This window comes from Schistocerca nitens, chromosome 1 (assembly GCF_023898315.1).
Source record: "Schistocerca nitens isolate TAMUIC-IGC-003100 chromosome 1, iqSchNite1.1, whole genome shotgun sequence".
NCBI lineage: Eukaryota > Metazoa > Arthropoda > Insecta > Orthoptera > Acrididae > Schistocerca > Schistocerca nitens.
The window spans coordinates 1,255,213,366-1,255,235,234 of NC_064614.1; positions in this window are offsets into that span (position 1 = coordinate 1,255,213,366).

The following is a 21,869-nucleotide window of genomic DNA, read 5'->3' on the forward strand; positions in this document are numbered from 1 at the left end:
AATCCAACCCATACCTTGACTTTCTCGTCGTGCAATGGAGTTTCCACAATTCAAGGACTTTCGGTAGCCCAAATTCTGCAGTTGTGGGCGTTGACAGACCCTCGGAGCATGAAATGAGCTTCGTCGGTCCACAACACGTTACTCAACCAATTGTCATCTTCCGCCATCTTTTGAAACGCTGCATGGGGGCTTAATTAAAATAGAATGCAAATAATTTTAATTTTTTGATTTAGTAGTTTGTCCGATTACGAAGTCTCGTAAACGGTTGGCCCTGACTAGTATTATTACGCTATCTGACTGCATAGAACAATAACAAAGAATGAAATGGAAATTTTCATTAACACAATCAATTAATTAAGTCCCCAGCAACTATAAAAACCTACGAAACCAAAGCACAAGTGTAACTGTTCTGTGTGTGGAAGTATGACTCAACGTACGCATCTGGCACGGTTCTTCTTCAATAACACAAGAAATTTTAAATATAATTTATACTGAATTAATTAAAGAAAATAAAAATACCATAATTACTCAAGAAAACCAGAATTACACTCTAATACAAGAACACAAGCCAGATGCTTTGTTGACTGAACCTGTAATGACGCATTATTTAAAACATGGAAATAATGAAAAATAAATCAAGTTTCGTTACCTTCATATATTGACCAAAATCACTCTATTCATTACAATATATCTCCACACCGACTCGCTATTACCACATCTCAACAAGAACTTTTCAGTATCACATCTCAGCAAGCACTCTCTACTAGCACATCTGAACACGAACTGACTACTACGAGTCCTCGACAAGCACTGCCACTACGACATCTCAATAATCACTGCCAGTGGAGGCGGCGGAACAATGCTCTCTAGCGATCTCTGGCGCTGTGGCTCAGTGTAGCCACCTTTCATATGCCCTTCCTCCACGGCTAGAATTTGATGGTATTTTTGCCAGCATTGGTGGTGAAAATACCACCAAATTCGTCAAAAAAATACAGACAAAAATAAAAGATAATATTAATACGTAAATATCATATAACTAGATAAAATTTTGGCTTTGCACTGACCTTTCAATAACCTATTATATAGAATACAGTAAGCAATACAAATTCTTTCATACATGTGACTTTACATAATAGTTTACACAAGTATTATGTGGTTAAACAATTCAATCAATAGCGTCAGCAATGACGAATATGTGCAGGTAAGAGACTCATAACTTTTCACAACCAGTAATACACAAAAAATCAGTTTATACAAATATTCACATAAACACTTTCCATAGCTCAAGAATAAGCAGTTGACAGTTCCAGCAGTAGCACCCAGCAATGGTCAACAGGTGCAAAAACCAACATGTAACATTTTTTCAATAGAAACAGTCCATCAGTGGCACCCAGTAATGTTGAATAGGTGCAGACACCAACAAGTAACACCATTTCGGTATAAGCAGTTCCATTAGTGGCACCAGCAATGTTGAGCAGATGCACACAGCAACAGGTGACATCTTTTCAGTAGAAGCAGTCCATCAGTGGCACCCAGCAATGTTGAGCAGGTGCAGACACCAACAAGTAACACCATTTCAGTAGAAGCAGTCCATCAGTGGCACCAGCAATGTTGAGCAGATGCACACAGCAACAGGTGACATCTTTTCAGTAGAAGCAGTCCATCAGTGGCACCCAGCAATGTTGAGCAGGTGCAGACACCAACAAGTAACACCATTTCAGTAGAAGCAGTCCATCAGTGGCACCCAGCAATGTTGAGCAGGTGCAGACACCAACAAGTAACACCATTTCAGTATAAGCAGTTCCATTAGTGGCACCAGCAATGTTGAGCAGATGCACACAGCAACAGGTGACATCTTTTCAGTAGAAGCAGTCCATCAGTGGCACCCAGCAATGTTGAGTAGGTGCCGACACCAACAAGTAACACCATTTCAGTATAAGCAGTTCCATTAGTGGCACCAGCAATGTTGAGCAGATGCACACAGCAACAGGTGACATCTTTTCAGTAGAAGCAGTCCATCAGTGGCACCCAGCAATGTTGAGCAGGTGCCGACACAAACAAGTAACACCATTTCAGTATAAGCAGTTCCATTAGTGGCACCAGCAATGTTGATCAGGTGCAGACATCAACAGCTGACATCTTTTCAGTAGAAGCAATCCATCAGTGGCACCCAGCAATGTTGAGCAGGTGCACACAGCAACAAGTCACATTTCTCAGCAGAAGCAGTTCCATAAAATTCACTATCACTGATCACACTGTTCATCAGAGTTTATAAGCAGAAATTAAACATGTCCTAGTGGCACCAATCATGTAGAAAAGGTAAAAGTAACAGTCCATAATTTTTACAATCACTGATCACACAGTTCATCAGCAGAAATTAAACATGACTAAATGTCACACATCATGTTGAAAAGTGCAGCACCATCACTAATCAGACAGTTCAGGCATGAACAATAGTTTGAATACACATACTATGCTTTTACACTAAACATACAAATCATAACAAACACACAAATGATATCAGATAATTGTCCTATTAACTATTACAATACACAAATACCAGTAAACCTATAACATTTATGGGTGTCAGTGCAAGCCACTACCAACAAATAAAATAATATTTAGGAGATAGGTGGGTAGGATTAGGAAAGGAAAACACACAAAACTCACTCACTCATCTTTCATCCACATTAGTGCTACTATGTAATTGAATAGTGTTAACTGTGTTAATGCAATTCTGTCAAAATTTTATGTTCATCATGTGTATCAAGTAGTAGTGGCAGCAATGTATAACAGTCAATAATAGTTAAGTCAACGTCATAGTGATCATGTCAAGACCAATGTTTGCCAAGCCAGATCAAAATGTACGGTTGCTGAACAACTGTCAGTGTACCGAGATATGCAAATGCTTCCTCTCTCAAAAAAAAAGTATATACTGCTTTGTGATTTGACAAAGTGTGTGTGTAGACAATCTTCCTTCTACTTGAGTGTTCTAGTCTGCCATCTTCATCCTCCTTGTTCCATATGGACCAACAAAAAAAAAAATTGCTCCTCACTTACTTTACCTCTTATCCACCAAAACTCCAATAATCATCAGCATAATCTCAATACTTCACTAATACCTCTTCAATATGTCGATACATATAAACTTTATCATCAATATCATTTACCTTACCTCTTGTCCACGAAAACTCCAATAATCATCACTTAATCTTAATACTTCAATAATACCTCTTCACTACGTCGATATATATAAACCTCAGCACCAATATCATTTTACTTCCATAACAACTCTTTCCTCTAGTCAGTCTCCTCGAACAAGTACAGACAAAATTCTAGTGCAAACTTCAATTTATCATCTCATAGAATCCGAAGACACAATGTCAACACACAACCTCTCGTGTAATCCATCTGATCCAAATCTGCTACTCATTATAAATTATAAGATATATTTTGGTTCCTTGTCCATCAGTAAATAAAAGAAATGCATACATGAGCTCTAACAGACTTAGTTCGAATAACTCTCAGTAATTAAGTACGATTACGGAGTGTGAATGATCATAATATTACACAGTGTGTACACCACTTCAAGAATCATAGCAGAAGCAAACATGTGGAGTATTTTTTGTGTCAAGTGTCACTTCCTATTTCAATTGCTCACGAAAAATGCAGTGTAATACTGTAAATGGTCTAAACCTAGTTTTGGTATGTCATGTCGTTAGCTTCCTTCCTATTAGCATAAATTTATACAGCTTCCATAAAACCTCAGCTCAAGTGACTTCTATGACTTTCTTGTACTAATGTCGTTCGTCGAATTATAGCAGTTCATTTTCTTATCTTAAAAATATAAGGCACTGAGTATAAGCAAAACATGCAATAGCGAGTAAATATACCAGTAGAGAACTGAATGTCAACAAGTGGATGCAGCACAACTCCTACAACGAGGCTCTGCCAAGCGAATAATCTATAATTAATACCACAGTGTAACCTAAACTCTATATTTGTACACAGTATATCAGCATTTCTATATACTAAACTGAAGAGTAGTTATGACAACAAAACATAAATGTGTAAATATGCAATCCATACGCACAACAGCAAACATATATCTTACGTAATAAACAAGTCATTAGCATCATATCAGCATAAGCAAATAAATGTTTATATGTAATCTTAATAAGTAAACATGAAGGCGCAAGCAGATAAATCACAAAGTGTAACCTACATACATAACCATATCAGCACAATTAATCAGGTGACAATTACAATTTAAATAGATAAGCACAGCAGGCACATAATAAAAAATATGACATCAATGAAAAAGCAGTGCACCCAAGCAATGCATAATATATACAAATAACAACCCTGTTCATTAGTCAATCATTGTCAAAATCAGTTAATGTGCGCAAGCACGTCGCTTCACTAGTAAATTCATAGAACATGAAATTTAGCACAAAGTATGAATCACGTAATCGCGAGCAGCAAATTACGTCTAAAGTACGTACCTAAGTGGAAATATGTTACCTGAAAAATAAACTCAATTAATCGTTACCTTTTTGGTTTTTTACTTCCTTTTTTTTTTTAATTACATTCTTCCTGAAATTTTCTCCATAGCAAGTCCTCTTAACGTCGGACACACATAGAATTTACCTGAAGGTCTTAAATAATTTATACAACCGTATCCTGAAAAATACTGAACGTTAATAACATAATTTATCAAGTCACCATAGCTTTATACTGAATTTAGTCGGAGAAATTAGACTGTGTATTTGTTTACGTCTGTCAGTGCATTCGCACTGAGCGCTCGATCAGCTGTAGGTGCGTGACGTAGGAAGCGATTGTTTGCGGTCAACGACTGCCTTGTGCGGCGCGCCGACTTGACTGTTGCTTTGAGTATGTGCCGCCGCCGGAACACGGCGCGGTATCCTTGTATTCTCTGCATGTTTTACATGTAGCTGTTAGTTTCTCTAAAGTATGTCATTCCACAAAAATTTTAACGTTAGATATGTGATGTGTTCCCTTAGAGCGTCGAGATTTAAGAGTTTCTACTTCAACAGTGTTATCATGTATAATTTTGCGAATTCTATATGGACCGATATAAAGCAGAAAAAATTTGCGACACAAGCCTTTTCCTTTATGAGACAAACGATGAGATTTAATTAACACCTTCTGACCGACTGACAAAATTTTTAAACGACCAGGACGTTTAGCTGATTTCTCTCTTCTTGCAGCCGCAGACGCAATATTTCGTAGAGCCAGGTTGACAACTTCAGAATGCCGCAGTTTCCGTGAAGGCGGAAAAGGAACGATTTCAGAAATGCGATTTGTTGGTACTTTATTTTTTAATATCAATAGAGGCGGTAAAGAAGTTGAGTCATTAGGAAGTTCATTCAGAATGTTTTGAAAAATATGAAGATACTGATCCCACGTTCTGTGATTCTGATGACAATAAAGACGACACAATTTATTGATTTCCTTCATCCATCTTTCTGAAGCGTTAGATTGAGGGTGAAAAAGTGAAATGAAGATTGGTTTAATTTTACGACGCCGTAGAGTACGAAGCCAAATTTTAGAGCGAAACTGTGATCCATTATCTGATATAACCTTATCAACATGACCCACTTCTTTAAGAAAATGTTTGATGAAAGCATTAGATACTGAACGAGCTGTTGCTTTGCATAACGGTGTAAAACACACATATTTTGATGTCAATTCCACTGCTACGAAAATGTACGCAAAACCATTAGTAGATCGAACCACTGGACCGAACAAATCAACTGCAGCCATCTCCTTTAATTTCGCTGGAATGATAGGAAACAACGGTGCTCTGTGAGAAATTGTTGGCGGCTTAGCCTTTTGACATAATTTGCATTTGGCAAGAACAGATCGAATACGTTTTTCCATATTACTGAAGTAGCAATTTTCTCGTAATTTATGAAAGCATTTTCTGGGACCAAAGTGTGCATAACTAAAATGTGTGTACCAAATCAATTTATTGACCCACTCATCAGGAATACAAACTAACCAAACAGAGTTGTCGACCGATTTTCGTTTGAAAAGAATATCATTGCGAACTAAATAATACTGTCTGATCGCTACGCTTTCCTTTCTCCTCCACTTCTCCTTAATGTCCTTCCAGATTGGATCCTTATTTTGCTCCTTAGCGATGTCCTGGAGCGAAGACGAAATAAAGTTCTCAAACGCAACACCTTGAATGTACATCAAACAATAATGGTTTTCTTTGCAGTCCTCTTCAGCACTTTGTTTCAAACCCATAGGTGCACGTGATAAAGCATCAGCAACAATATTTGAAGATCCCTGTATGTAAACAATACTAAAATCAAATTCCTGTAGGTACAACGCCCATCGTGACAATGTGCCATGAGTTAATTTTGTCGACATAAGAAATTCCAGAGCTCGATGATCGGTGTAATCTTTAGTATGTCTGCCAAACAAAAATGTCCGAAATTTTGTGAAAGCCCAAACAACAGCCAAAGCTTCAAGTTTCGTAATCGAATAATTCTTTTCGGATTTAGAGAGAACACGACTTCCAAATGCAATAGTCTTCTGTACTACAACGCCGTTTTCTTCTATCTCTTGAAATAAATGTGCACCTAGGCCTTTGTACGATGAGTCCGTCGCCAAACAAAAATCTTTAGATAAATCCGGATGTGAAAGAAGTGGAGCAGCAACTAAAGCATCACGAAGTTGTTCAAATTCTGACTGAGCTTCCTCATCCCAACACCAATTAGAATTTTTTCCAGATAGTTCACATAAACGAGGTGTGGCCAAATTGTCCAATCTAACAAAGCGTCTAAGAAAATTACAGACACCAAGGAAACTACGAACATCACGTTTTGTGGTAGGAACAGCATAATTACGAATAGCGTCTAGTTTCTCTGGATCAGGAAGAATACCTTCTGTAGAAATAATGTGACCGAGAAATTTCACCTGAGAACGACCAAATTCAGATTTTTCCAAGTTCACTGTCATGCCAACTCGTGCAAAAATACGTAATAATGAATCCAAAATTTTGTTATGCTCACTCCAAGAACGTTTAGCAATAAGAATATCGTCAACATATGAAGTAATATTGTCACGAAGATAAACAGGTAAAATTTCATTTAAGCTACGAATGAATGATGCTGAAGATACAGTAAGTCCAAACGGTAATTTCCGAAACTGGTAACAGTTACCAAAGGCTAAAAAGGCAGTATATTTTCTACAATCAGGGTGGAGTTCTATTTGCCAAAAACTTGCGCGCATATCAATCGTGGATAAAACTTTAATTCCATGGAAATGTTGAAGAAGTTCATCTAAATTTTGTGGACGGTCAGTTTCAGGAATAATAATATTATTTATCTGTCTGGACTCCAGAACCAAACGAATTGACCCATCCTTTTTAAGAACAACGTGTAATGGGCTGGTATAAGGGCTGACTGCTGGCTCAATAATGCCCTGATCTAACATGTATTGAAGTTCATTCTTAACCTTGTCTCTGTAAGCCTAAGGAATAGCGTACGTTTTCCCGCGAAATGGTGTGTGTTCTTTTACTTTAAATAAATATTGTAAGCCTTGTATAGTTCCTGTGTGATGACTAAACACTGTAGCATGTGAAGTCAAAATATGGTGCAGCTCTTCTCTTGCAACGTCATCTGGCACTTCAGCTTTTTTAACCTTTTCATTAATTAATTCTTCACTACTAATTATATCCTCCATCGCGTCTCTGTATCTATTGTCATTGTCATGAATAAACACACTGTCGTCATAATGCTCAACGAAAACATCAGAAGTAAGAAACCTTAAACATTTTGTATCTGATTCAGATCTTGCTAAACACTCGAAAAATTTCAAACATTTCGGCATTCCGGCAACAGTCAAATTCACACTTCCTTCTTTAAAGTTCAAAATTGCCTTATGTGTGTTAAGAAACTCCATACCTAATATAATCTGTGTCCTGAGTAATGGAACAATAATAAAATTAGCAGACAATTCGTATCATTGACAAATGAAATTTAGGTTGGTCTGTTGTTTAACTTCCACACCTTTTCCAGAAATCGCTCCTCGAATTGTAGTTTTAGAAATAGGTAACACAGGACAGGCAATAGTTCTTTCACATATACGAAAAACTGATTCACTAATGACGTTCAATGGGCTCCCAGAATCTAAAACTGCAGTGAACTTATTCTTACCCACACATACTTCAATAACAGGATGTAAAAATGCGTCTACATTATTTTCCTTTTCGCCTAGCAAAATGCCTCTCATATCTTCCAGGCGTACGTAGTGTAAAGTTGTAGTGTCATTACTTTCTGAACCGTCTATATTGCTGCCAGAAGCCGAAGCTGCTAGGCATTGTCGATTGTTTGCGTCACGTCTTTGATTATTCCCGACATTTCGCGGATCAATTTCTACTATTTCCACTTGTCTCTCTGAATTTCTGTCACGCGGAGGATGCCAATTAGGTCCTTCCTGTCTGTTAGATGCAAATTCTTGGTTGTGTCTGTTATTAAAATTTCTGTTTTCCTGTCTGTTTGCATAACTACTTCTTGTATAATTTCGACTGTCACTTCTGTAATTATTGTTGTATCTACTACCCTGGTCATTTCTGTAGTAAGAATTTCTATTGTTGTATGGATAATTTCTGTCTTGATGATACCGATTACTGTTTCCGTATGATTGATCATTCCGGTAAGAATTACCGTTATTATAATTGTCTGTGTAATTTCTGTTAGAACGTCTGTTATTGTCATAGGGCTGGTATCTATTGTCCTGTCTGTTACGTCTGTCATTCTCAAAATTACCCATATAACTCCCGTTCCGATCACTATCCCTTTTCTCTGAAAATCTATCGTAATTACTGTTACTGAAAAAGTTACAAGAAGTCTCGTCGTCGTTGTCATACTCAAGTTCTTGTAACAAAGTCTTAAAAGTCTCAATGTCGTCTTTACATCTTCCAGCTAAAGCAATTTGTCTTATGGATTGTGGCAGCTTAGTTAAACAAATGCGAATTAATTCAGTCGGGCTATAAGGGTTGGAAAGGAACTGATTCTTTCGAATCATGTCTTCAAAATATTCCGCTGGCGTGCGGAACTCAGACTGTTTGAAATTACGCTGCATAATAAGACTGTGTTTGACTCTGTCTTGCGTGCTTTCGGACCAATATGCCGATAGAAATGCATGATAAAAATCATTCAGAATATTACAATCTCCAATGAGTGCGCGCATCCGCGTCGCCGGTTCGTTTTCTAAATATCCACACATAAATTCCAGTTTGTGACTTAGTGGCCAATTTGGTGGGAGTGCGTACATAAATTGATCTAACCATGCACATGGATGTATGTCATTCTTAGAATTGCGGAAGATTTTAAATTTCCGAACAGTCAAAAAGTGTTTATAGTCAAAGTTTTCGCCTCGTGGCGACAAAGACCTGCCGCGTCTGTCCCAGTTTGAATGTCGATTATTGTCAAGTTCGCGCGCCTGGCGCTCTCTTGTTGCGTCCCGTAAATGAAACAAATTATCTTCCTCAAACCCCTCTGGTATCTCTGATTCTAAATTTCTTTTGCCGTCTTTTCCTACGATTTCGCCTTCAATTTGTTTGACTTGCTTCTTTAATGCCTCAAATTCCCTTTTAATGCGTTCATTAAATTTTCCCTGATTGTCAACATGTTTATTTATGTTCTGGTACTCTTCGGTCTCTGCAAATGGTAATGGAGCTGTATCATCCGAATCTCTGTCCCCATGTAAACTAAGAGTTGTCAGTTTATCTGAAATCTCCTCAACTCTTTCCGATAAGTCACCTATTTTTTCTTTCTGTTTACTTACGTCTTCCGTAAGTGTCGCGACTCGGGTTTCAGTATTGACACATTTGGTAGTTAACTGTCCATATTGTTGTGTTAGGTTATTTAATCTGTCATTTGGTACTGATTCCTCGATTCTCTCAAATATTTCTTCCTTATCGTGTGCACGTTGTAAATTTAACTCTGAAACTTTTTGTACTATCACGCGATCTCTTTCCTCCTGTTCTCTATAATGTTCCCTTTGTCTAATCTCTACTGCAATTAATCTATTATTGTGAGCATTCAAAATCGGTTGTACTACTTCTCTGATTTCTTTCTTTAATTCATCTTTCATATTTTTGAAACATGTCCCTATTCGTGAATCTAACCGTGTTTCCATTGTTCCCATCTCAGTTTTAATTGTTCCTATTTCTGTTTTAAATTCAGATCGAAACTGCTCCATTGTTCCCATACCAGTTGTAATTATTCCTATTTGTGATCCCTGTGAGTCTAACCGTGTTGCTAAAGTTCCTATCTCTGTTTTAATTGTTTCCATTCGTGCTCCCAAATTTAATATAGCACTCATCAACTGCTCCGTAATAGCCAGTTCGAAATTCTTTTCGCCCCCAACATTTCCCGCGAAACCAACTTCTTTCGTCATGGCTGTAAAGCTATCTGTGTTCGATACTATTTCAGAATGTTCTGTCGTTAATCTCGGATTCTGTGAATTTTCTGATTGAGAAAAATTTTGAAATGGTTCCGGACTATTTTCCCGACTTATTACATTGTTTTCCACTTCATTATCCATCATACTGTTTTCCTCTGTTGGCGAGTTCGCCATGTTAACAATTTCGTCATTCTCACTATCCATCATTTTCGCCTTTTTTATTGATCGCGTAGTCATTTACAAAACATACAAAACTCGTCACTGTACGGAAATTATACACAATGACTCATTATCTCCAACAATACCATTCACTCGAAATGTTTCCCTCAAACACGATTAACGAACAATTGAAATAATTGCACTAAATCGTCAAACGCGTATACAAGACAACAAATCAAATTCAGAGAAAAAAAATACCATTAGAAGAATGACAATTACCAAATCTACACATGCAAAATAGACTACAATTACTAAACTACAAATTACTACAACAATACTACTGTCTACTATTTTTACAATCAGAAGAATTCCAAGGGACGATCCGAAGCAGCGGTCGCCACGTACATGGGGGCTTAATTAAAATAGAATGCAAATAATTTTAATTTTTTGATTTAGTAGTTTGTCCGATTACGAAGTCTCGTAAACGGTTGGCTCTGACTAGCATTATTAAGCTATCTGACTGCATAGAACAATAACAAAGAATGAAATGGAAATTTTCATTAACACAATCAATTAATTAAGTCCCCAGCAACTATAAAAACCTACGAAACCAAAGCACAAGTGTAACTGTTCTGTGTGTGGAGGTATGACTCAACGTACGCATCTGGCACGGTTCTTCTTCAATAACACAAGAAATTTTAAATATAATTTATACTGAATTAATTAAAGAAAATAAAAATACCATAATTACTCAAGAAAACCAGAATTACACTCTAATACAAGAACACAAGCCAGATGCTTTGTTGACTGAACCTGTAATGACGCATTATTTAAAACATGGAAATAATGAAAAATAAATCAAGTTTCGTTACCTTCATATATTGACCAAAATCACTCTAATCATTACAATATATCTCCACACCGACTCGCTATTACCACATCTCAACAAGAACTTTTCAGTATCACATCTCAGCAAGCACTCCCTACTAGCACATCTGAACACGAACTGACTACTACGAGTCCTCGACAAGCACTGCCACTACGACATCTCAATAATCACTGCCAGTGGAGGCGGCGGAACAATGCTCTCTAGCGATCTCTGGCGCTGTGGCTCAGTGTAGCCACCTTTCAACGCCCACACCGCAAATGCCCTCCGCTTCACTAAATCGCCAGGTAGCGGTTCACGATGACGATGGATTTTGTACGGATAGCATCGGAGTGTACGCCTAAGTGCCAACCAAACAGTAGTGTATGGATTGCTGGTGCGACGTGCGACTGCACGAGCGCTCACTTCCCCGTGCATAGACGACCCGCTACAGTCTCCATTTCTTCCTGAACTGTCTCAGCAGCATTACGCCATGTGCTCGGTCGCCCACTGCGGGATCGATCGTCTAAACAACTCGTGGCTTAGAACTTCGTAATCATTCTCGCCTCAGCTGCATTTGTCAACGGACTTTTACCGGTTCGAATCCCTTTCCTATAGCGATAGGATAGTAACTCTGAACTAGCACATTCCGCATTCTGATAATACAACTTCTCTAAAAGCGCCTTTTCAGGTAACGTCAACTTGCTGCGACTGTTGGCGCATCTGATTTTCTCTCTCATTACAGCTCCTTTTATACACGATTGTCATGTGCAGTCACTGATGTTTCGTCGTCCAGCGCGTCTGTCGGACATTTTGTGACCTTTTTTTTTCTTTTTTGTTCTAATAAAACCCCATGTCATTCCAAGCATGTGTGTCAATTTTTCCGTGGTATAATAATTTTTCAACTTTGTGCAGACTTTATTATCACCCGGTACGTCACGAACTTTTCAGATATGTAATTATTCTGATTTTTCCATCTGTGCTTAGACACTAGTGTGCTTCCAAAAGTGAGAAATATAAGAGCCTTTATACCCCTGACTCCAGCAGCAAATATAAAGTATGTCCACTCGCGTTTCAGGAAAGTGAGTGCCTTCAAACAAGCAACTGAAACGTCAGAATTGAGGAGTGTCCTATTTAAATTTACATTTCCCTGCAAATTGCTTCAATAAACCATATTCTCCACTGCCTTGTCCCTTCTGAATTGGTTAATCAATATTGTAATGCGTTGACTTGTTTCATGCAGCGTACCTGACGGTATATTAGCCTGCTCTTACGAAGTTCTCCTAGTTCAACAAGTCAACTCAGACTGAACGATTTTCCCGCCATTTTTTCTGGTAGTCGTGGGAAGGAGGCGGCGATGGGTGGGACATCTTCTGGTGGTGGCATTCCTAATTGTTTAAATAAATAAACATTATGGTAAATTATGATGCTGTTTTCACAAATACTGTATTGATCCTCCCAGTCTAACAGCTCAGTACAGACTGAACAGACTGAGTAACTTTTTCGCAATTTCCAAGGCCTGGGTGTGGGGGGAGGGGGTGGACAGGGAAGGAATGGATGATACACTCCTGGAAACTGAAATAAGAACACCGTGAATTCATTGTCCCAGGAAGGGGAAACTTTATTGACACATTCCTGGGGTCAGATACATCACATGATCACACTGACAGAACCACAGGCACATAGACACAGGCAACAGAGCATGCACAATGTCGGCACTAGTACAGTGTATATCCACCTTTCGCAGCAATGCAGGCTGCTATTCTCCCATGGAGACGATCGTAGAGATGCTGGATGTAGTCCTGTGGAACGGCTTGCCATGCCATTTCCACCTGGCGCCTCAGTTGGTCCAGCGTTCGTGCTGGACGTGCAGACCGCGTGAGACGACGCTTCATCCAGTCCCAAACATGCTCAATGGGGGACAGATCCGGAGATCTTGCTGGCCAGGGTAGTTGACTTACACCTTCTAGAGCACGTTGGGTGGCACGGGATACATGCGGACGTGCATTGTCCTGTTGGAACAGCAAGTTCCCTTGCCGGTCTAGGAATGGTAGAACGATGGGTTCGATGACGGTTTGGATGTACCGTGCACTATTCAGTGTCCCCTCGACGATCACCAGTGGTGTACGGCCAGTGTAGGAGATCGCTCCCCACACCATGATGCCGGGTGTTGGCCCTGTGTGCCTCGGTCGTATGCAGTCCTGATTGTGGCGCTCACCTGCACGGCGCCAAACACGCATACGACCATCATTGGCACCAAGGCAGAAGCGACTCTCATCGCTGAAGACGACACGCCTCCATTCGTCCCTCCATTCACGCCTGTCGCGGCACCACTGGAGGCGGGCTGCACGATGTTGGGGCGTGAGCGGAAGACGGCCTAACGGTGTGCAGGACCGTAGCCCAGCTTCATGGAGACGGTTGCGAATGGTCCTCGCCGATACCCCAGGAGCAACAGTGTCCCTAATTTGCTGGGAAGTGGCGGTGCGGTCCCCTACGGCACTGCGTAGGATCCTACGGTCTTGGCGTGCATCCGTGCGTCGCTGCGGTCCGGTCCCAGGTCGACGGGCACGTGCACTTTCCGCCGACCACTGGCGACAACATCGATGTACTGTGGAGACCTCACGCCCCACGTGTTGAGCAATTCGGCGGTACGTCCACCCGGCCTCCCGCATGCCCACTATACGCCCTCGCTCAAAGTCCGTCAACTGCACATGCGGTTCACGTCCACGCTGTCGCGGCATGCTACCAGTGTTAAAGACTGCGATGGAGCTCCGTATGCCACGGCAAACTGGCTGACACTGACGGCGGCGGTGCACAAATGCTGCGCAGCTAGCGCCATTCGACGGCCAACACCGCGGTTCCTGGTTTGTCCGCTGTGCCGTGCGTGTGATCATTGCTTGTACAGCCCTCTCGCAGTGTCCGGAGCAAGTATGGTGGGTCTGACACACCGGTGTCAATGTGTTCTTTTTTCCATTTCCAGGAGTGTAGGTTAGCATTTCCCAGAATGTTGGGGGAAGCAATCCATGTGCTGCGTGGGGGCAACTCATGACGACATTAGAGGTTGGGGGTAATTAATTAATAAATTAAGTAATATGATATCGATATGGTAGGAAAAGCGAGCCAAAACTTGCTTTACACTACACTACCTACTCCAGTGACATGGCCCACTGCCCTACGTTTCTGAGTTGAGAATCCATGGCGTGAACACCCCTGTTGAGGTTGTCCTACAGATTCTCGAATGAATTTAAGCATGGGAGGAATGGTGGACAACGGAATATGGTAAGTTCATCCCGGTGTTCTTCGAACCATGCATGTACGCTGCGGCTGTGTGATAATGCATATTTGTGTTGATCCATTGTGCCTTCCAAAATGGTGAGGTCTCCCACTGGATGTCAAGAAAATATTCTTCAGACCATAATAATCCCTCCTATGGTCTGGAGCTTTCCTTCGAGTATTGCAGAGCATTTACCTTCAGACGTTTAACGCCATACAAACCAATGGCCGATTTGCAATGGAGCGTAAAACAAGATTCATCCATAAAGGACGCCTGTCGCCACTTAGTTCACGTCTAGCTATGGACTGGTGTTGAAATACAGCCTTCGACGCAGATTAACAGCTGTCTGCATTGAAATTTGGTTTTGCAGGATAGAGCGGATCAGGTTTTGGTTGTGGAGGGGGGCTGTAATTAGTTACTGTTAGTTGCACAAGACACACAAACCTTATTTTCCCAAGAAGCTCTTAATAACAAATTGCCTTAGAATGATCAAATTAAAATAATATGGCTGAATGCCTAGTTAAGAAAACTTGTGATACCTCCTGGGCTGAAGGCTCGAACCCACACCAAAAACGAGAACGGCTGAAGGTCTGAACACAAGTTATAAAAAAATGATTCAAAGAATACCCACGGCTGAAGACCTTATTTAAAAAAATATTTCACGTAAATACTCGACTGAAGACCACTCACAAGACATTGAACAACTCAGGGCTTAGGGCCTGGATAACATGAATATCCGATAGAGCAATTTTAAAATAAAATTAGTTTTAAGCTAATCAATTTTCTAAATTTTAATTTAAGACGGCTGAAGGCCTTATCTTAAAAACATTTCACATAAAAGCTCGGCTGAAGGCCAGACACTTGATATTGAACAACTCAGGGCCTGGATAACATGAAGTTCAGATAGTACAAAGTTCCAAAATTTTAATTATTAAACAAATCAATCTTCAAATTTTTAATTTAAGTCGGTTGAAGGCCTTATTTAAAAATAAAACAAACAAAATTAACAGACCGCTGAAGGCTTTGCACCGTACATCAGACTAAAATGAAAATCACAATCTAAAATCAACAGAACAGTAGCGTTCACAAGTGTTCCAAGTGTCGGGCTGAGGACGTAGCTCTAACGTAAGGTGGGATGAGACAGGCAGCCAAGAGTAAGGTTAAATAATCAGTTGTCAACCCGACCCAGCGATGGCTGAAGGACCGACTAGCAACCAAATCAATTTCCTTCCGCCCAACCAACGGTACGACAATGGAAAATATGAGCTGATGACGAAGATACCAGCAGCACTACGTCTTCCAAATTGGCGTCTAAGAACAGCCAAGGCACAATAACCACTCTTAAGAAAAAAAAATGAACAAACAAGTAAAAGGCTGTCGAACTACACGCCGTGCCCGACAGCATCATCACGGTCAGGAAAAACACACTGCCGGATAACAACGCTAACGACGAAGGCAGGTAACTGAGGTGTTAACGGCCACAAGGCAGAAAATACTGCTGGTGAACTTCACTGATAAGTAACAACCAACTTAATAGTCAAAGACCATACAGGAAAACAGTTGTAAAATTTCGCCGACTCCAACACACCATATGTTGCTGCTGGCCCAAACGGTCCAGGAAGCAATAACCGGCAATGACCGAAGAGATGCCACAGCAGTTCAGCTTTCATAACAGGTTCACTGCACAAGCTCCAACATTGTCGCGAATAAAACAGTCAGCCATATATAGAATTAGTTTCCTTTAATTTGCGTCTGTGGTGCCAATCATTTTGTTAACAGATTACCAAATTCGGACCATAATGATGATCATCAGTTCTGTTTTACAAAAAGTAAGTCCTAGTGCCACTACGCCGCTATGGCTGCAGTACATTAGGACTTTGTTTTTATAAAACAGATCTGATGAAGGTCATTGTAGACCGAAACCGGTAATCTGTTAACAAATAGTTTGTGACCATAGACCTAAATTAAAAGAAACTTACAGGTTAACTGATCTCTGAACTTCAGTGTCCAGGTTCGGTGGGCAACGAATTTTGTAGCTCTCGCAGCTAGCACCTCACAATCCAGCCATGCGTGCACGCCGCCATGGGCCGCGGCCTGACCTCATGCTGTGAAGACTTCCTCGCTGCTCTGCCCCAACCGACCGACTGCCACACACACCACCACACGGAAATATAGCAGTCACACCAAAGATGGTACAGCAGTACTAGTACCGATAGCGCTGCTGCTGCCACTGATGGAGGCAAGTCAGCAACTCGTTACGGTAGTAACTCAGGGAGAAATAAGGCGCCAATCGATTGTGACAAAATGCCAAAGAACAAACGGCATGAACGCGAGCCAGACACGGCTCATGCATGAGTGAATGAACCACGCGCCTGCCGCGGAGGCCCACATGCAGCATCGTTAGCTGAACCATCATTGAGAAGATAGTGTTGGTAAGCCTGTAGTTTAACCTGGCTGTCAATTTCTCAACAATTACATGCACATTCGTCCGATAACTTCTCTGCAGGCGTCGTTAAGCACTGTCTTTTATAGCCGATGGCGCGTCACTGTTGCCGCAGTGCTGGTTTTTGGATTTTGCCATGCGTGGTGTACTTTAATCAAAGCTCCGTGCGAACGGCTTACAAAATTGAGCCATTTCGGATATATTTCCATCCTAATGCTACTTGTTGGTTGGTTGGTTTTGGGGAAAGAGACCAAACAGCGAGGTCATCGGTCTCATCGGATTAGGGAAGAAAGTCGGCCGTGCCCTTTCAGAGGAACCATCCGGCATTTGCCTGCAGCGATTTAGGGAAATCACGGAAAACCTAAATCAGGATGGCCGGAAGCGGGATTGAACCGTTGTCCTCCCGAATGCGAGTCCAGTGTGCTAACCACTGCGCCACCTCGCTCGGTAAATGCTACAGGTCATGCCGTTTTGGACGTCAGATAAATCGCTCAGTTTCCGCATTACGACAACAACTGCACTGTTCTCAGTGTTCGCAAGACAGGTTTTATGTAACCTCAATTGCTACTGCTGCCATCTATCTTCTGTGAATGGCTAATTCACTCTGACGTGGAGCATAAACGGTGCTCACATTAATGTGACTGGGTATTTTAATAACAAGACAGTTATTTGAAACGTCCTCTAAGATAAAGAAATGTGGACAAAGAGGAAACGACATACATGTACTGTTGATATACAACCCCCAACACCCCTATCCTTCCTATCTTCCTATCCAAAAAAAAACACACACACACACACACACACACAGAGAGAGAGAGAGAGAATGAGTGTGAGGGGGTGGGGGGTCGAGAGGGGGGCGTACACAATGATTATTCAGCTACTTTACTGAATATTTACAATATTTACGGATGTCAATAATACTGTGCATATCATTGATTTTGGAGGCTGTGCGACAAGGTGTGAAGCGTCCAGTGTCTGGACTGTAAGCGGTCCGAGTGGCCGATCGAACGGAATCCACTTACCAGGAGCTGTTAGGAGGGATAGGGGCATTTGGCGTCCGGTCCGGCCGATCAATCGGCAGAGATGGTATGGCGGTCGCTATAGGCGCTGAGCACAAAGGGCTCAAGGGCTGCTGGCTACCGGCTATCTCCAGGTCACCCCTAGTCATGAAACTATGGTGCGACATTGCGCTTGGAGAAAAACATTTTCATTAACGCAAGAGAATTTGAGTTCAACGGACAATAAATAGCTCCTGTGAAAGGTAACGATTATACGAAGCAAGTCAATAAGTGAAGGGAATTTTTACTTGCACCGTAGTTTGACATTGCTCACCCAACAGTTTCTCCTGTCCGTTAGCCATTTTGAATCGATGAATAACCGCTGTCGCATTGATTTAATAGCATTTCATTATTACTGATCTATTGTTCATTTGCACCAAGGAAGATAAGAGAGGAATGCTTTGTTTCCTGAGCTCTCAAGGGGCTAAAGATGCGAACATTGTTTGGACGATGGTATACGAAGTCGTTCAAAAAATTCCGGAACGTTCGTAATTTCGCTCCAATGGCGTGTTGGAGCGAAATGCGGTTGACATTACCGTACACGCCTGTGTTTAGTGTATAACTGAAGGAAGTTACATTGTTTTATAACTGTTAGTTATTGTTCAGTGCTGCATTATGTAGACCGATGTGTCGGACAGTTTGCGAATTTCGAGATGGCAGAGTTAGAGGAGCAACGGGTCTGCATTAAAATTTTGCATAAAACTCAAGACAACTTTTACAGAGACACACGAAGTGACGCAGGAAGCCTGCGGCGATGAGTGCTTAAGCCGTACTTGGTGTTAGAAATGGCACACACTGTTTAAATATGGCCGGACGGGAGTTACAGATGACCGTCGTTCAGGTCGCCCTTCGGCGTCCACCGTCGACGCTCATGTCACGAATTTCAACGAAATTGCACGTTAAAATCTAAGATTGACTGTCCGAGAGATTGCAGAAGTATGTAACATTTAAGTCGGATGATACCATGAAATCCTGACACAGCATCTAAGAAAGCATCGGGTTGCCCAGCTCATGGGATCTTTGGTGTGACGTGACGTGTGCCGGACTGCTGTTGAAATTGCTCGTCAATGTTTTATAAAATTTTAGTTTTCAGTTAATTATTTTAAAGTTTATTTGTGTTCATATTTGCTGTAAAAGTAACTTATTAGAGGATTTTCATTAATCTCAGTCTTTCTTCCTGTGTTATTGAGTGGTCTATTATTCGTGAATGTGCTTACGTCGTTAGTCTAGGACTCATGCCTTAGTGGCGTGTTTACGTCTTGCGCCTTGCACTGAAGCTGTAGCGGCTATAAAGGTAACTACTCACAAACTTATTTGTGCAATGTTATACAGTTATTAAATATAATAGTTTTCAGCGGTGTTTCGTGCCGTTTGTGGCGAAATAAGGATTTAATAAACTTTTGGAAACGTTCTCTCGCTGTGTTTTTTAGAGTTTTCTGTGCGTTAAAGTCGTTTAGTAAATTTCGTGCTTTAGTTTTCAACTGACGTTTCTTATTGTTTCTAGTGAAATATTTCAGTAAAATTTTCATTCAGTGTTTCACCTTCGTTTATTGTTCCAGTGGCCGTTTGAATTTTTTGGTTTTAGCTAAAAATTTTGTGAAGTTTTGATGGTATTGGTATTAGCTGCGGTGTAGTAGTATTAATACAAGTAGTTGCTTTCTTAGTAGACACATAATCTCGAGACCGCTATTGTTACTTCTATAAATGGTTCTACGGGTGTAACTTTAGTTTGGTAACATAGACGTATAGCTGTTTTCACTATCTGTAAAATTTTACCATGAGTGAGAAGTGTGGGCTCTGTCGTAGGTTTGTGAGAATTGGGTTACTGTGTGGGATTTGTTGAAAGTATTACCAATGGGGGGAATGAAGTCGGAAAGCCAGTGGGCATTCTAGCAAGATCATATCCTGGGAATATAGAATCTGTTGTAGAAATAAGTTGATAAAGGAGCAAGAGCGTAAGATCTGTGCCCTTCATGTGCAGTTACAACACGCAAATGAGGATCTAGATAGGTTGACGAGGGTGAAGCGTGGTGGGGAATGGGAACTGGCAGTTGGCCAGAAGGCAACAAGGAAGACGACGTATTCAGACAGTTACGCTTTGCGTATATGATACATATTTGACCAACTATCAGAGCTAAGTGGAGAGGAGCCTCGTGTAGCTGTAGGTGTGGGGAACATGAAGCAACCCTCAACAATCAGGTGGCCTAGGTCAGTTGCAAAGCCTACTAGCAAGAAGAATGTTCTTCTGCTAGGTAGTTCTCACGCTAGAGGTGTGGGCCAGCAGTTTCAGAAAGTGTTGGGAGTGAGTACCAGGTCACCAGCATTGTGAAGCGTAGTGCTGGGTTGTCTCAAGTGACTGACGCAATAGAGGAGTTATTTAGCAACTTTACAAAGGAGGCTTAGGCAATGATATGGACGGGGAATATGATGTAGGCGGTGACCTGATAAAGATAGTTACTCAAACTGGTGGCACTAATGTGCATTTTGTGCAACTGTTTCAGCTTCATGATCGGCCTCACCTAAATGCGGCTGTTAGGCGCGTTAATATGGGGCTTGGGAGGGCATGGGTCACATCTCAGTGGTGCCAGTGCGATCTATCAGTAGATAATGATTCACTAGGTATGGCCTGCAACTCAAAAGGTATCGGAAGCGGTGGCTGGCTAAGCTTATATGTGACAGTGTAGTAGGTAGTGGTGGTGATGGGGTCACTCATGGAAAAATTCCTGTAGTAGTTGGTGTTAGAGCTGCACCGTTTTTAGATTGAAGTCAGCTGATACATATACCTGCTTAAAGGAAGTCCCTATAACTAAGGGATCATCTTCCGAGGACGTATGTTTCCATGTAGAGAAGGAAGTAGCATATTTCATCAAAAGATAAGATCTATTAGAGATAAAGTCAGTGAACTGCTTATAGCTGTTGATTCTGAAATTATTGGTAAATCAGATCACAACTTGAATAATTTGACAATTCAGAGGCTTGCTTTACCAGGATACAGATTAGCTGGCTGTTTTTCAAGGCGTTCCTTGTGGGCTGGGGAAGTGGCTATGTATGTAATAAACAGTATTCCATTTGAGTCATTTCATTTAAAAGATTTTTGAATGTTGTGCAGAGTCAGTTGAATTTAGTGAAACTAAACTTCTAATTGTTGATGTTTGTAGGTCCCCTAACTCCGACTTCAGGGCATTTCTGCTCAAGCTACAGAGATTTCTCGATTCACTTTGTAGAAAGTATCAGAAATTAGTTATAAGTGGTGACTTAAATATTAATTTTGTAGATGATTGTTCAAGAAAAAAGATGTTGATAGATCTCATAAATTCACGTGATCTGATGCAGAATGTGTTTTTTTTTTTCATCTAGGGTGTGGGGGAACAGTAGCACAGCCATAGACAATAGTTTTATTCATTCTTCATTACTAGATGGGCATTCTGTTAGCAAAAGGGTGAATGGCCTTTCAGATCATGAAACACGGATTTAAAGACTAAAAGGCTTTTGTACTCAAACAAATGTCATATTTCATTACTTACTATGTAGGAAAGTCAATCCAACAGTAACAGAGTTTTTTAACCTTGTCAAGGAACAAGAGTGGCAAGATGTTTATAGTGCCGATAACTTAGATGACAAATA